The sequence below is a fragment of the Ictidomys tridecemlineatus genome, chromosome 11 (genome assembly GCF_052094955.1).
Source record: "Ictidomys tridecemlineatus isolate mIctTri1 chromosome 11, mIctTri1.hap1, whole genome shotgun sequence".
Lineage (NCBI taxonomy): Eukaryota > Metazoa > Chordata > Mammalia > Rodentia > Sciuridae > Ictidomys > Ictidomys tridecemlineatus.
The window spans coordinates 63,285,064-63,299,917 of NC_135487.1; the positions used below are offsets into that span (position 1 = coordinate 63,285,064).

Consider the following 14,854-nt stretch of genomic DNA (forward strand, 5'->3'; position numbering starts at 1 on the left):
GTATGCTAGGCAAGCATTCTACAACTGAGCAACATCCCCAGCTCATATTAATTATTTTTTAAAAATTACAATAGTCACCAGAGCTATTGCTACAACTATAGATTCCAATATTCCTTTGACCTTGAATCTCCTTCCTACTTTCTCACACTCTCTGAGCTTCTTTTCAGCAGCCTTCTCCCTATTCTCCAACTGACGAGCTATACCTTAGGCTTCAGCAATCACTTTTCTCTCTGCTTAGAGGTTCTATCCCAACGTTCTGGTGTCTTATTACCTGCTCAGCTGGAAAGTTTTATCAAATGCTACTTCTCAAAGAGGGATACTTTCATTATTCTACTTACAAGTGCAAGCTAGGTCCCCACTCCCTCAGTCCATGAACTTCCTGATATCCATGAAATAAAGTATTTATCTTTTCCCCACGGGCAATATCATAATCCCTGTTACTTTTATCATGTCATATCATGTATTTTGAATTTTTGTTGCTCTTGTTGCTACTATTATTATCTATCTCCACCTGTGGGCTGAGGTCACAGAAGATACTCTAAAATCATGGTGGACTAGAGAAAAAATAAGAGGCAACATGTGGTCTTGCTTAAGCAATGACAAATTTTCTCAACAAGAGTATAGAATGAAATGGATTTTTGACTTAGCAGTTTACAAACACGGAGCTGTTTGTGTGCTCTTTAGGCGCGGACCTGGTACCTTTTTTGTGAAGTAGCAGCTGAAGAGACTCTGGTGCATGCCATGGCCGACCAAAGGCCCAAGGAAAGAGTCAAGACTGAGAACCAGGATCATACATATTAACTTAAAGGTGGCAGTGGGGGCAGAATGGTTCTGTGGTGCAGTTTAAGATAAAGACCACTTAGTAAACTAATGAAAGCATGTTGTGAAGGATAGGGTTTGTCGATGAGGCAGATGAGATTCCAGCAGCCAATTAATGAAACAGATACACCTGCACAGTTGGAAATGGAGGATGAAGACACAATTGATGTGTTCCAGCAGCAAACAGGAGGTGTCTACTAAAAAGGGAAACTACTACTTTCCTCCAGAACTCTCTTCTTACAGACCAAGAATACATTCTCAATTAGACAACTACAATTTGGTTCCATCACATCCTGACTATCACAGTAGAGTTTTGTCTATTCTTTCATTTTCCCCTTCCCCACTCCTTTATTGTACATAAAGTAACGGGTATATGTGTACAGGCATATTGCATTTTTAAAAAATTAAATGGCCAATGATATGTTTTGATTGACATGGAACGGAGATTGGATGGGAAAAATACTGGTTCTGTGAAAATATCCCCTTTCTCTATTAGTGGCATGCTCATTCAGCTCTGATCTTTGTAGTCCAGTAAGTTATTTTGTTCTCACTGTTTTAACAAAAAACAAAAACAAAGACCCCAAAACCTGAACAACATAAAAATCCTTGCAAACCTTGTTCAATTGGAGAATTTTAATGTTTTTCATTTATCATTGTAAAACCAAGGCCAATTTTATATCTTTTTTGTAGGAAGCTGTTATATGTAGGGATAAATCACTCTTAAAAAAAAAAAGATTCCTAGATAGTTTTCCCTTCAAGTGTCTTGTTTAAGTAAACTTCTTGTTTAAGTAAAATTCTTGTTTAAAATGAAAAAAAAAAAGGAAAGAAAGTTTACAAACACTATTCAAAAATAGTGAACATTCATGTTCTTAGAAAATATCTACAATATACCTGGTTATTTGCTCCTCCAAGACTGGTATTATGTATTGATTAGTTTCTATATTCAGAAAATCTAGCTCATTTCCTAGAACATAATAATTTTATTGAATTAATATATAAAAATGGACATATAAATGTTCAACATGTTCTTAAGAGATAGAGAACTACTTCTTATTATATCTCTATCCTTAAAGTATGTGCTTCAATGGAGCACTTGGAACATTCAGAAGTACCTAAACACACACATACACACACACACACACACAAAAAAAAGGTAAATAAATTAACTAAACATTTTCATGGTACTATGAAGATATGGTTTATTCTTATAGCTAAATGTCATCTCTTATAAAAATGAAGTAAGCATTCCAAATTTTAAATAGTGTGCCTAGCATAATAACCAGCTCTGACACTCTTGCAATGAGATTAAATCATTGTCAAGAAAAGATAATGGACACAGCATGGTCCTACAAAATCTTTGCCAAATAAACTGGACAGAATCCAACTGACTGATGAAATAATACTGCCTCGGAAATGAGAGAAACCTTCCAGCAGGCACAAGTCAGACCACTGGTTAATCACAGCCACTTAGAAGATCAAGACCCTGGCCCTGAATACAGTGACCCCAAATCTGAAAATTGTGTTAATCATTAACATCAATTATTTTTTTCTAAGAGCCTCAGGCATTAGTTTAGTTCATTTAAAGATTATCAGAAGCCAGACATTATCTGTATTTTTAAATTAATATGGACTTCTTCTTCCCTAAAAATGGAACTAAAAATGTTATTATTATCCAAAGAAAATTGGTTTTATGGTCCACTAAGATATTTTTTTTCTTTTACTTTCATTAAACTATTTATGTCTTAGCCTTTATGTTCTACTTATCAAAAAAATGTCCTATATTAAATGATAGCTGCATCAATATGACTCAATAAACCGGCACTAAATCTAGAATTTTTCATTTGTTTGTTTACTTCAAAGGCTATACCTAGTAGAACTCTAGATTAGAGTATATAGATTAACTTTAAGGGTCCTCTAAGTTCTAATACCAATTTTTGTTTGAGCTATGTTTATGTCACAATGATAAAAAACTTAAGATCTCAGAATAGCCTCTATGGAATTTGTGCTGTTTTAATGGTCAGTTTGGTTTGTCCTAGAGGACCTCATTATCAGCATCATTGAAATGGACTTATAGAAATCCCAAGTTGGCCTATTTGTTAGGCAAAGCCAACCTTTACGTTATAACAAAAGGTGACTACATATAATCCAGAAAGTGTTTGAAAATCTTTGACCATTTTAAAATGTTAGGAAATGCAAATAATGGCAAGATAATGTTTTGCAAAGGCCAATCCTAAGGCCTTTGTCAACCTAAACCCTACTTCCAAGTTCTAGGACAACTCTGATCAACTCAGGTACCAAGTCTCCTTCATTTGGTTCTAGTGCAGAGCTGTGCCTATGGAGTCAAGACTAAGTCCATTCCCATGAGCCCAGGTACCAGGGCTCACTCCAGTACCAGACTTGCTTTTGTGGACGTAGACTTCAGACCAACCCCTAGGAATTCAGTATCTAAGACTACCAATGTGAACCTGGTTGCCAGACCCACCCAGTGGACCCTGGTACTAGGCAAGTGTCTGTGGACCCAGAATTTCAGTTTTACCTGTGAAAATAGGATCTAAGCCCATACCCATGCACCTAGGCTCTAGGACCATTACAGTAGGTCTGAGCACTAAGTCAGCCTGATTGCATACTCCAGCTTTAAGCCTACCCATAGACCCCACCAGATGGGAGTTCTTGAGGTTGAATTGAAAGAATAAATAGCAATGTGAAAACATGAAATTTTAAAACTCACTTGTAAAGTTTAGACTGGAGTTCAATTCAGAGTACTATATTATTAAAATGATAAAGCATAAATTACTTTAGTGTAAAGGACCACAAAAGATAAAGAAAAAGAGAAGAAAAATAAAGAAAAACAGGATACTCTTGAGTTTTACATCCTTTTCAAATTAAGTTTTAACTTTTCAGTGAAGATTTAAATGAAATCATACAAATTCTATCTCAATCTGTATTAGCACTTGTCCTAAAGGAATATCAGAAGAGATATGTTCCCCTTTAACCAGAGACATGGCAGAGAAAATCTAGTTTGTTTCTGTGGTGAATTGTTTTATTCTAGCTCACTGTTGATGATTTCACCTAGCCAAAATTCAGTTTCATGTGAATTCTCTGACCCAAACTTATAGCTAGCTTTATTCATAACTTTATCTCTGATGTTCTTCAGGCAAGGACTATTAAAACCTGAAGCTATTCAGGAGGGCATATGTCTTCATGGCAAGCAAAGATTCCTAATCTTCTCTCCCTTCATCTTCCAACAATTTATGAGGAATCATAATTCTCATCTTTTCAGCTCTCAAATACTGTCTTTATTTCATTGTTCTCTCAACTAGCTGGCAAAAGCAAACTCAAAGCATCTCTGGAAGAATACTCCTTAAAACCAATGCCCAAATACTTTCAACTAAATACTCAACTGAAAAAACAAAAACAAAAACAAAAACAAAAAACACTTGAGTCAGGGCTATTAGAAACAACAAACTAGAATGAGACATTGTGATATTGTAGATAGATATGAAATTAACATGGCATAAGAAATTTAAACCTTTCTTATAGAAATGAGACATTCCATATGGACACAGGAGATTTGAAAATGAACACTAACAGTAAAAATTTGTTAAGTAGGTATGAACACATTAAATAAACTGAAGAGAATATTAAGCAATTAGAATATAAATCTGTACTAAATTACCTAGGATAAAGAAATTATAATAAAAAAAACATGAAATAAAGTTGACTTTGGGGGACATAAATGATAGTTTGGAAACATTCTATGTACATAATCAGAGTGCCTTAAGGAAAAAATTATAGAGAATGGTGGAACGGCAATGTTTAAAAAGATAACAAAATTTCGATGAGTAATAAAAAATAATTCTCAGGTTTGGAAATCCTAGGAAGACTAAATTAAGAAGAAAGCTATACCTGTTGTATTACATTAAAATTGTAGCACATCAAAGACCAAAATAAATTTAAAGTAACTCAAGAAGAGGAATGGATTTCCCATTAAAAAGAATGATTAGACTGATATCTGTTTGCTCAGAAGTAATAGGAAATCAGTAGAAGTGGAATAAAATGTTAAGTGTATTAAGGAAAAGCAACTGAATAATTTGTAATCTAGATAAAATTGTTTCCTAAGACAACATAAAACAAAACAAAAATCCCAGGGAAACAAAATCAAGAAAGGAAAGAGGTAAAAAATTAGAGTAGATGGAATAAATTATATCACTAAAAGAAAAAAGTGTTAAAAATCAATCCTAATTGTACATAAAAGCAGAATTCACTGTGGTATGGTCATAGATACAAATAGCATAATTTGGTTGATTTTATTCCTTAATTCTTCTATGCAATTATAATGCACCAATTAAAAATAAAAACATGTACCTGTAAATAAACAAAAGGAAAACTATAAGAGTTGAGGAAAGGGAACAGAGGGGGGGATATGAAGAGGGAAAGTGAAATACTATGGAATAAATTGGAGTAAAATATGTGTTATGGTTTGGATACAAGATATCCCCCAAAAGGTCCTTCATACAGGAATGTTCAATATGAAATGAATAGCTTATGAGACCTGTACCTCACCAGTGCATTTATCCATTTGATGGATTAATATTTTGAAAGGATTACTTTATTGTCTTGCTTTAAATATCTTTCAACCCACTTCTAGATCTGTTAATTCAACTTCACTTATGGAGGTCTTCATCAAATGTCAGCTTGCAATTCTGCTAAGATCTTGTTGATCAAAGCATGTCCTCGAAGTAGTTTAACATAGCTTGACCACATTGGGAGGAGGAAGGTTCATGAAAAAGTATGAGGAAGCTGGATCAGACTACGGAGAAAAGAGTGAAGAACTGGAATGGCAACACAATCTACCAAAAACATTGCCTTGCTATTATCAAAACTGATTTTATGGAGAAAAAAAAAGCAGCATATGTTTAATTCACAGAGAAGGTAGAATACTTTAAAAATACTTCTCGTGAAATAATATAGGTTTCTAATTTAAAAGTAAATGAAGCAAATATAGATGAAAAAGTAAATCCATATAGTTTTTTTTAAACATCTTTCTTAATAATAAGACTAATCAAAGGAAAAATCAGCAAGGTCTATCTAGATCTGCACAGTTCAAAAGAGTTATGAAAAACATATGTGATTTTGATTTCTACTAACCAGACTGAAGGAAGTGAAAGGACATAGGTAAATTTAATTTGAAGAAGGTATTTTATTCAATCCAATATACCCAAAACATGCAGGATTCTGAATTACAGAAATGATCATACAGAATAGTAGTTATAAATGGTGTTCAGCAGGGCAATAATTCTTAAGCTTTTGTCCTGGGATCCCTGAGGTATATAGTTTGTTCTTGTTCTAGAAAGTCTTAATGTTCCTACCAATAAAGGAGAAAAGAAGTTATTTCCTATGTCAAAAACATCTTGTTTCCAATATTGATTTGCCCATTCAGTGCTGGATAGGAAGTTGAACATGGATAATGAGGCCGCAGATAATTTCCTTTTATATCTTGTTATGCACCATAATGCTAAGTGCTCTCCAGATCATACTTTTGTTCCACCCAATAATTATTTTACACCATTGTTTTCATTTCATTGCTTTGTAATTTCTAGATTTAATTCCCAAAATAAGGAAGGGGGACCTAAAGTCTTCAGTAGGAAAATTTAAATAATTTTTTCATTCACCAACTTGCAGCTGGAACAAGCAAACACATACCAATATATAGATAATTTAATTGCTTTCTTATGATAGTAGGTGGTTTTTGATAGGCTATTTCAAAATTTCACTTTATTGATTGTTTTCACTAAGTCTTCATTTATGGATGTATTCATCTCTTAAAATAACAAATTTCTCAAAACTTGGTAGCTTGTAATAACAGAAACTTATTTTCTTGTGATTTGGAGGCCAGAGTTCTGATAGCCCAGTGTTGGTAAGGCTGTGCTATCTCCAAAGTTTTCAGGAAATAATTTGTTTTTGCATCTTCTAGCTTCTAGTGGCTTGAGCATATCTGGTTTCCTGGCCACATTACTCTAATCCTCAATCCACAGTCACATTATGTCCTTGCTTTCTTTGTCTCTCTTGTAAGCATACATGTGATGGGATTTAGGGCCCTTTTGGATAATACTGGATGAGACAAATGTCTCAATACCTTATCTTAATCATAAGTTTTGCCACAAAAGATAATAGTCATAGGCTCCTGGGATTAGGATTTGGGCATGTCCTTTGGGGTATGGTAGCCATCATTTAGCCTACTATAATAGTCATAGAAAATTCTTTATAACTCAATTTAAAGATAATTTATCTTGCATGAGAAAAGATGATAATGAGAAGAGGAAAAGAGAAATAATTTGCTGCATCCTATACCTCTTCAAACAAATGCTTAGAAAAGTGACAGATTTTAATATTTCCGGTTGTATCAATGTCTGATCTGGTTACTCTATCTTCTAGTACTTTATTCAGAATATAAAGAAAATAAGTTTGTGATCTGTTCTTTAGGAAAGTTGGAGTTATTGCATTATCTCTGAACTTGCAAAATTTACTTTGCCAAAAAACAACAACAACAACAACAAAAAAAAACTGAAGATGGATAGGATGCTCATATGAAAATGATGACTTCACATGACCTTTCAGTTTTCTTTTAGAAAGAGAATTCACAAGCCCCTATTTTGGCCTAGGGGAAAATGTTGTCATTTTCACTGGAAAGTGTAGTTTTTTTACAGTAAAATATCAGTTTTCTTCAACAAAACTGAATTAGTTTCTGAGGGAAAAAAATGTCAAACTCATAAAAATATGTCATGTTTTGAACATCTGCACTTGTTTTTGACTGACCTAATGACGTTACCTGGGGTAATGTTCCCCAGGTAATGTTGAATCAGGGACATGGTGACTGAAGGACAGGTGGGAATAGGGAGGGAAAGTAAGAGAAGGAAGCAGAGGAGGGAAAATTCTAGCCAGGAAACAGGTATAGAATGTAAAGTGTGGAGCTATTTCTGCATAACAATGGGTGTGATTCTTATTTGAGCAAACCACATTAAAAAGTCTGAAAGATCAAGTTCATGCACAGACTATGACAGGTCTAAACTAGAATAGCTGACATGACTGAAAACAATGTCTCCTTCCTCTGCTTCTTTCTTCTCTTCTCTCTTCCTTTGCTCCATGCTCAATTCTTTTCCTTTTTCTTTCTTTCTTTCTTTTTTCTTTTTCTTTCTTTCTTTTTTTTTTTGGTTACCCAGGGGCGCTTAACCACTAAGCCACATGCCCAACCCTTTTTATATTTTATTTAGAGACAGTGTCTCACTGAATTGCTCATGGCCTCCCTAAATTGCTGAGGCTGGCTCTGAACTCGCAATCCTCTTAGTCTCCTGAGCCACTGGGGTTACAGGCATGCACCACCATGCTTGGCATTCTTTTCTTTCTTCCTTCCTTCCTCCCCTTCTTTTCCCTTTTCCTCCCTTCCTCTCTCCCTTCCTTAGTCTCTCCTCCCTCTTTTTTCTCTCATCCTTCATTTTCCTTCCTCCTTATTTTTTTCTTCCTTTCTTGCTCTCATGCACTTCTGCTAGTATATCTTGTGAAATACAAATTATATTTTCAGAGCAAGTATTTTCAGTTAAGTGACTTTAAAGACCGTAATCACTGTGTAAATAGCTGGATCAGCTATTACAAATCACAGGCTGTTATGGTTTAGATATGAGGTGTTCCCCAAAATCTCATTTGTGAGACAAGGTGAGAAAGTTTAGAGTAAAATCACTGGGTTATGAAGGTTTTAGCCTAATCAGTGCATTAATCTCCTGATAAGGTAACTGTATGTAGATAGGATGTGACTAGAGGAGCTGGGTTACTGGTGACATTGCTTTGAGGTTTACATTTTGTCCTTGTTGAGCAGAACTCTCTCTTCTTCATGGTTCTACATCCTGAGTTGTTTTCCTCTGTTACCAGCTTCCGCCATAATGTTCTGCCTCACCTTGGGCCCCAAAGAAGGAGCCAGCTGTCTGTGAACAAAGACTTCTGAAACTGTGAGCCCCAAAATAAACCTTTTTTCCCTCTAATTGTTTTTGTCAGGTCTTTTTGTTATAGCAGCAAAAAAGCTGACTAAAACACATGCTGACTGAACATCTCAGAGAAATGATTTGAATTGCCAAAAATAATATTTAACTATAGCCATTAAACATATGGATGTGAAACAATGCAACACACAAGGAGCAGGCATTATTATGGCTCTTTAAATTCTCTTAATGAAAATGTCAAATATCCCCTACTTAGTTTCATAAGATCTAATCCATCCTTTTTCTCCTAATCCGTGGAGAAAAACCTGAGAAAGTTCACACATTGTCCCAGCATACATGATACAGAAGATAACAAGATATTATTAATAGGCATAACAGCTTGATAACTCTGTAGAATTATTTACATTTGTAGAACTGTTTCAAATTCTTTAATTTTTTTCATCAAAATAATCATTGACGTAAATATACAAGATAGTCACAGTTTCAATATTTTACAAAGGCAGGTATCCAGGATAGTTCAAAATTCTTACCTCCTCATGTATAAAATACCAGGCTCACTGTAAACTGGGTAGATATCTGTGTGAACAACTGTGTTTTCAAACAATATAGGAAGCCTCTCAGTTCAGTTGTGCCACTTGCTGTTTGACTCAATAAAAGTCACTTCATACCCCTGGACCTCAGTCCTGTTCTTCATATAATAAAGACAAGTCTAGGATTTCTCAGATTCTTTCCAGCTCAGACAAGTTCAAATTGTAGAAATCCTTTTCAGCAGAACCTTGCCTTGCCCTCTGTGTATGGGAAACATCACCTTTTCTCTTTCTATATCTCTTACTCTGGTTAAAGAGAGCACGCTTCACTTTTGGAGACAAACTTAAACTCAGTGTGGCCTTTATGCCATCTAGTGTGCTCACTTTTTTATTCAAAGCTTTCCCTCTCAGTCTCTTCCCTCCTCTGAACACATCATTCTGGTGAGCTTTCTAATTTGCTTAGGAGTCTACCTTAAAGTCACAGAATACATTTTCTAAATGGAGGGCTGTTCAGTATAAACACAATGAAAACATCAAAAGCAATGAGACAGAGAAGGAAAAGATGAAAAAAAACTTAGTTTTTTTAAAACAATCCACACATTAAGAATATCAAAGAGGATATGTATTAACATATTTTATTGATTTCGTATTATAAGAGCTCATAGTTTTTGTTTAACATGTGTATCAAACATCATAGTGTTTTTCAGAAACCAAAGAACCTACACAATACCTTAAAAAGTTTTCCATCAATTTTTTTTTTTCAATTTTTAAGGGATAGTTAAGAATGATTGTTAAAGGCATTCTCATTTAAAACTTAATTTTATGAACTGAGTTAGACTGGAAGTCTGGCCATCTATGGAAAAAAACCCATATTTTATAACTTACTTTTTTTTGAGAAAATGAATCTATGCTTCAGTAAAATTGTAATTCAGGTTGAGTTTCCTTAATTTAAAAGTACAAAATAGGAGATGCTCCAAAATTCACCACTTTTTCAGCACCAAAATGACACCAAGAGTGAAAAATTCTACCTCTGGTTTCATATGATGAGTCACAGCCCAAATATAAGGCACTGAAAATATTCTATAAAAATTGACCTCAGTTTTGTGCAGAAAGCATATATGAAACAAATGAATTTGTGTTTAAACTTGAGTCTGATCTCCAAACAAAATATTCATTTTATATATGCAAATATTCAAACATTTGAAAAAAATTTAAAATTGAAAGCACTCTAGTCCAAAACGTTTGGATAAGGGTACCCAACCTGTATTTCATTTCTATATTATAGAATTTGCTGAACATTTAACTATATTCATGAAAACCTGAATCATGAGAGTATTTTAATAATTTGCTGTGTGGTAGTGATAGATACTGTTTTAGCTATTTTTTTCTACCTAATTGATGTGGATCTTGCTTTAATATGTTGTTGCTATTGTTGTTTTCTAGTAATTTAAGATTTCTTAAAAATATGTCATACAGAGGCTGGGGTTGTGGCTCAATGGTAGAGTGCTTGCCTTGAACTTGTGGGGCACTGGGTTTGATCCTCAGCACCACATAAAAATAAATAGACAAAGTGAAGTATTATGTCCATCTACAACTGAAAAAAATGTTAAAACAAATTTAGGAAAATTCTAAATATTGTAAGCTCTATACCTCCCCCTTTACAGACTGGTAGTCTTTGTTTAAAAGGACAGTAGATGTTTATTAATAAAAGATGTTGACAAAAATTCTTTTAAAAAATGTTATACAAATAAAGGAAGAGATTGTCTCTCTGCAGCTAATGTTTCCTCAAGGTTCACTGAACAAAATTTCTTGGACTTTTCCTGTGTACTCATTGTCCTTTGCCTTTACCTATGTTTTCTACTTTTGGCAAAAAAAATTAACATTTTCTTTGTGATTTTAGTAAATGTGAAAAGCATGTTTACCTGAAACTAGAATTTGGAGCAGAAAGGGGACATGATTTTTTATTTTTAAAAAAGTCCTAATGAATCTGTTCCTGCCTGTCACCTATCATTAAGGGGATTTACACCTCTCAGAGGTTGGAAATTATTTTTGATGATGCTATTTATGCCTTTATTATCGTAGGTTTTCTGATTATTCCATCTTTAGTGCTCTTTTTAAAAATGTAAATTAGGGGTTGATATTTTATTAGTTTCACCATTGGAAAATGGGGGAAAAAATCCAAATCATGATTTTTCTTTGGCTAACTCTCAAGTTTTCTAAAGAAGAGAAGCTGATATTTTTCATGAATGTGCCAAATAGCTCTCATCAAGCTTAATGGTGGCAAAGAACATTATGCTTAGACACTGGAAAGATAATACAAGGACATTAGTGTGAGAATGGATTTTAAGCCTATTATAAACGACTCTTCATGGCAGAGTTATATATAACATGTAAAACCAACTTCAAGATGTTGCAGTAGGTCATAAAGCATTCACAAATGATGTCAAATATATATGCAGATTAAAGGCCATAAATGATCAGATCAACAAAAAAGTAGAGAAAACTTTGGGTAAGAAAATTAAGCTCTAACTTTATGTGTGGCTTTTTGTAACCAGAGAGGTACAGATTTATTTTCATCTTATATATACCTTATGAATTATTTATTATTCTAATAAAATAACATAATTTTACAATTAAAAAATCAGAGACAATTTCATAGGATTAAGATGTTGCTCTTTAGATTGCATTTGGTTTTCATGAGCATTCTGATTTTGATTTGAATATTAGCTAGCCAACTAGGGCCTGACAAATACTGAAATATATTTAGTTCATCATTTAATGTAGAGCTGATTCAAATTTTGGCTTCTGTGTTGCAGGTATACACGTGAATTAGAACTTTTAACTTAAAGATGAATATGAATGGCAATCTCAAAATTTCAAAACAAGTACTGATCTACATGTGTTTTGCACACACACACACACACAAACACACACACAACACACACACACACACACACACACACACACACAAAGTTTAATCTAAGTAAAATAATAACCAGGAACCTCTATGCCATTGAATAGGTACAGATATTGAGATTCCAATAGGCTCACTGATAAGTATGCCTAGAATTATATGGCAATATTACTGCTGGTGATCCAAGTTTATATGAAATTGTGCTTTCCTTTTCTAATAATACTTTTTCACTAGGACATTAGTGAAAAGGTTTTCATCTTTTGAAGACATATTATTTTAAAAATTTCTCTTTTCTTCTTTTATAACAACTCTGTTGTTTATTTCTTTTTATTTGAAGCATAAAATGAAAATGTAAAACCTTAGCTATTTTAATTAACATTCCAATGACACTTGTTCAAATTGCCCAACTAGCATAGATTAATAATGTATTTGAAGAGAAGAATTAATAAAAACAAGAGTGTTTTGGTATGTTTTCATTAATTTGAAATATTTTAATGTTGATAAAAGAATACTATGTCAGTTGATTCTCTCCCAGATCTTGGACACTTTGGGATTCTTGACCTCACGCTATTGATGTAGGCAATTTGTATCTTCAAACTCAATTTAAAAAAATCAATTACTCTGGAGATGACAACAGTTCTTATTTAATTAATATTTACCTTGTATCTATGAAATGCTTGGCATAAAATCAAGTGATATACACATAGAAAATAGCATTTAATTAAACAAAACAATACAATACAAAAAACTCTACAACTTGTGCTTTTTGCTGGGGGAAGTGATGGATGTCTGTATTCCCACCAAGTTGGAGGCTGACACAGGAGGATGCAAGTTCAAGGCCAGCTTCAGCAACTTAGCAAGGTCCTGAGCAACTTACCAAGACCCTATCTCAAATAAAAAAAAATAAAAAGTACTGGGAAAGTAGCACGTGAAGAAGTGCCCCTGGTTTCAATCCCCAGTACCAAATAAATAAATATAATAAAATTAGATAAAATTAAATTAAATTTTAAAATTGTGCTTTAAATGCATATAAGCTTGGGTATAGAGTTTGTTACAAGGAATTTCTTATGAAATATTACAAGATATCAAGAAAATTTCTCATAGTTTTGCTGGTAAATTTAAGATACAATAATAGATTGATCTTTAGAATACAGGATTAATCTGCTTCAGAAACATTTACATTGATTTTTCCAAGCCTACAACTTATACAAGTATCTGCTCCATTTCTGAATCCTCATCTAAGGAAAAATGATTACCTCAAGAAATTACTCTTTTAGAGCAGTGTGTGAAAAACTGCAGTTTACAAGACAAATCTGCTCAATACTGGCTTTTGTAAATAAAGTTTTATTGAAACACAGACATATGCATTCATTTTCATATAGCTAACCTACTTCCATGATATAATACCACTGTTGACAATTAGCAATGGATTAAGTAGAGCCCTCAATGTCAAAAATATTTTGGTCTGGCCCTTTATATAAAAAGTTTTCTGGCTTCTATTATTCAGGAATATCTTTTTCATTCTGATGAAGCACATTTTAACCAACCAACACTTAAAGACAGAAAAAAAAAGCACATATATACTTTAATGGTTGATACAAGGTTGCTGAATTTGGAAGAATCATGATGCTTCTAGAAAGCAAAAAGATAAATGAAGCAAGGAACATTCTGAAATACAAATTCTGTAGAAAAATGTGAACTCTATCATGTGTCTACTCACATTTGACTGTTATTTTTTAAGTTATCCTGATTAGAATTCCCTGTGTAAATATAGAGGCTAAAATCCCTTTCTTTGATTATCTTTAATCTTGTTTTGTGCTAATCTTTTAAACCCATTTTCATTATTCATTTTTACTTTTAAGTGTAATTTTTTTAAATTTCACTAAATGAATAGTAACATACAATATCTCCACTGGATGAGATTTTTTTAATTCACAAATTCTCCTTCTTGCTTTCAAAATCATGAAAGTCTGTAGCTCTGTATCGTTTAATAAAATAGATAACAATTCTTAGCTGTAAATCATCTTGTCATGTCCAAGAACAGGACAGCAGGTACCTTAGGGCAAACAACCTAGAAGTTGTGCAAAACATTATGTGCAATCTACCAGAGGATGGCTATGCTCAATCCCTCTTAAACATCTACTACACTGAGAATGACCATTAATCTTTTATGTTCTCCCTCCCTTATTTATCCTCTACCCTTTGGGGCACTCATAATCTTTAGGGACTCAAGTGTTTGAGTTTTCACAGAGAAACAAATTACTTTGTACAGGTCATATAGACAGGTAACCCATCAATATTAAATGATACATACTGTGCACAAGATAAAATTGTAGAAGCATTGGAGTACTTAAATATATGTATTTATAGCTTTTGATTTTAAGGAGAATACAGAGTTAATGGTTTCAGAAAATAGCTCATTTTGATAAGAAGAAAATGGTTGACAATTTCATTTTTGTAAAAGTTGTATAATTGGTTTTCAGGCACTTGAGGTTTTTATATCAGAAATCAATAATTAACGAAGGGTTCCATTTAGAATAAAAACAAGCAAAAGAAATCTATTAATGATAATATACCCATGCCTATGAAAGATCTTTCATTTT

General features: G+C 33.3%; 1 pseudogene; it reads left to right on the plus strand.

Annotated features, from left to right (window-relative positions):
- The first annotated feature begins 741 nt into the window (after positions 1-741).
- LOC101959068 (small ubiquitin-related modifier 2 pseudogene) lies at positions 742-1,021 on the plus strand (annotated as a pseudogene).
- Positions 1,022-14,854: the final 13,833 nt, after the last annotated feature.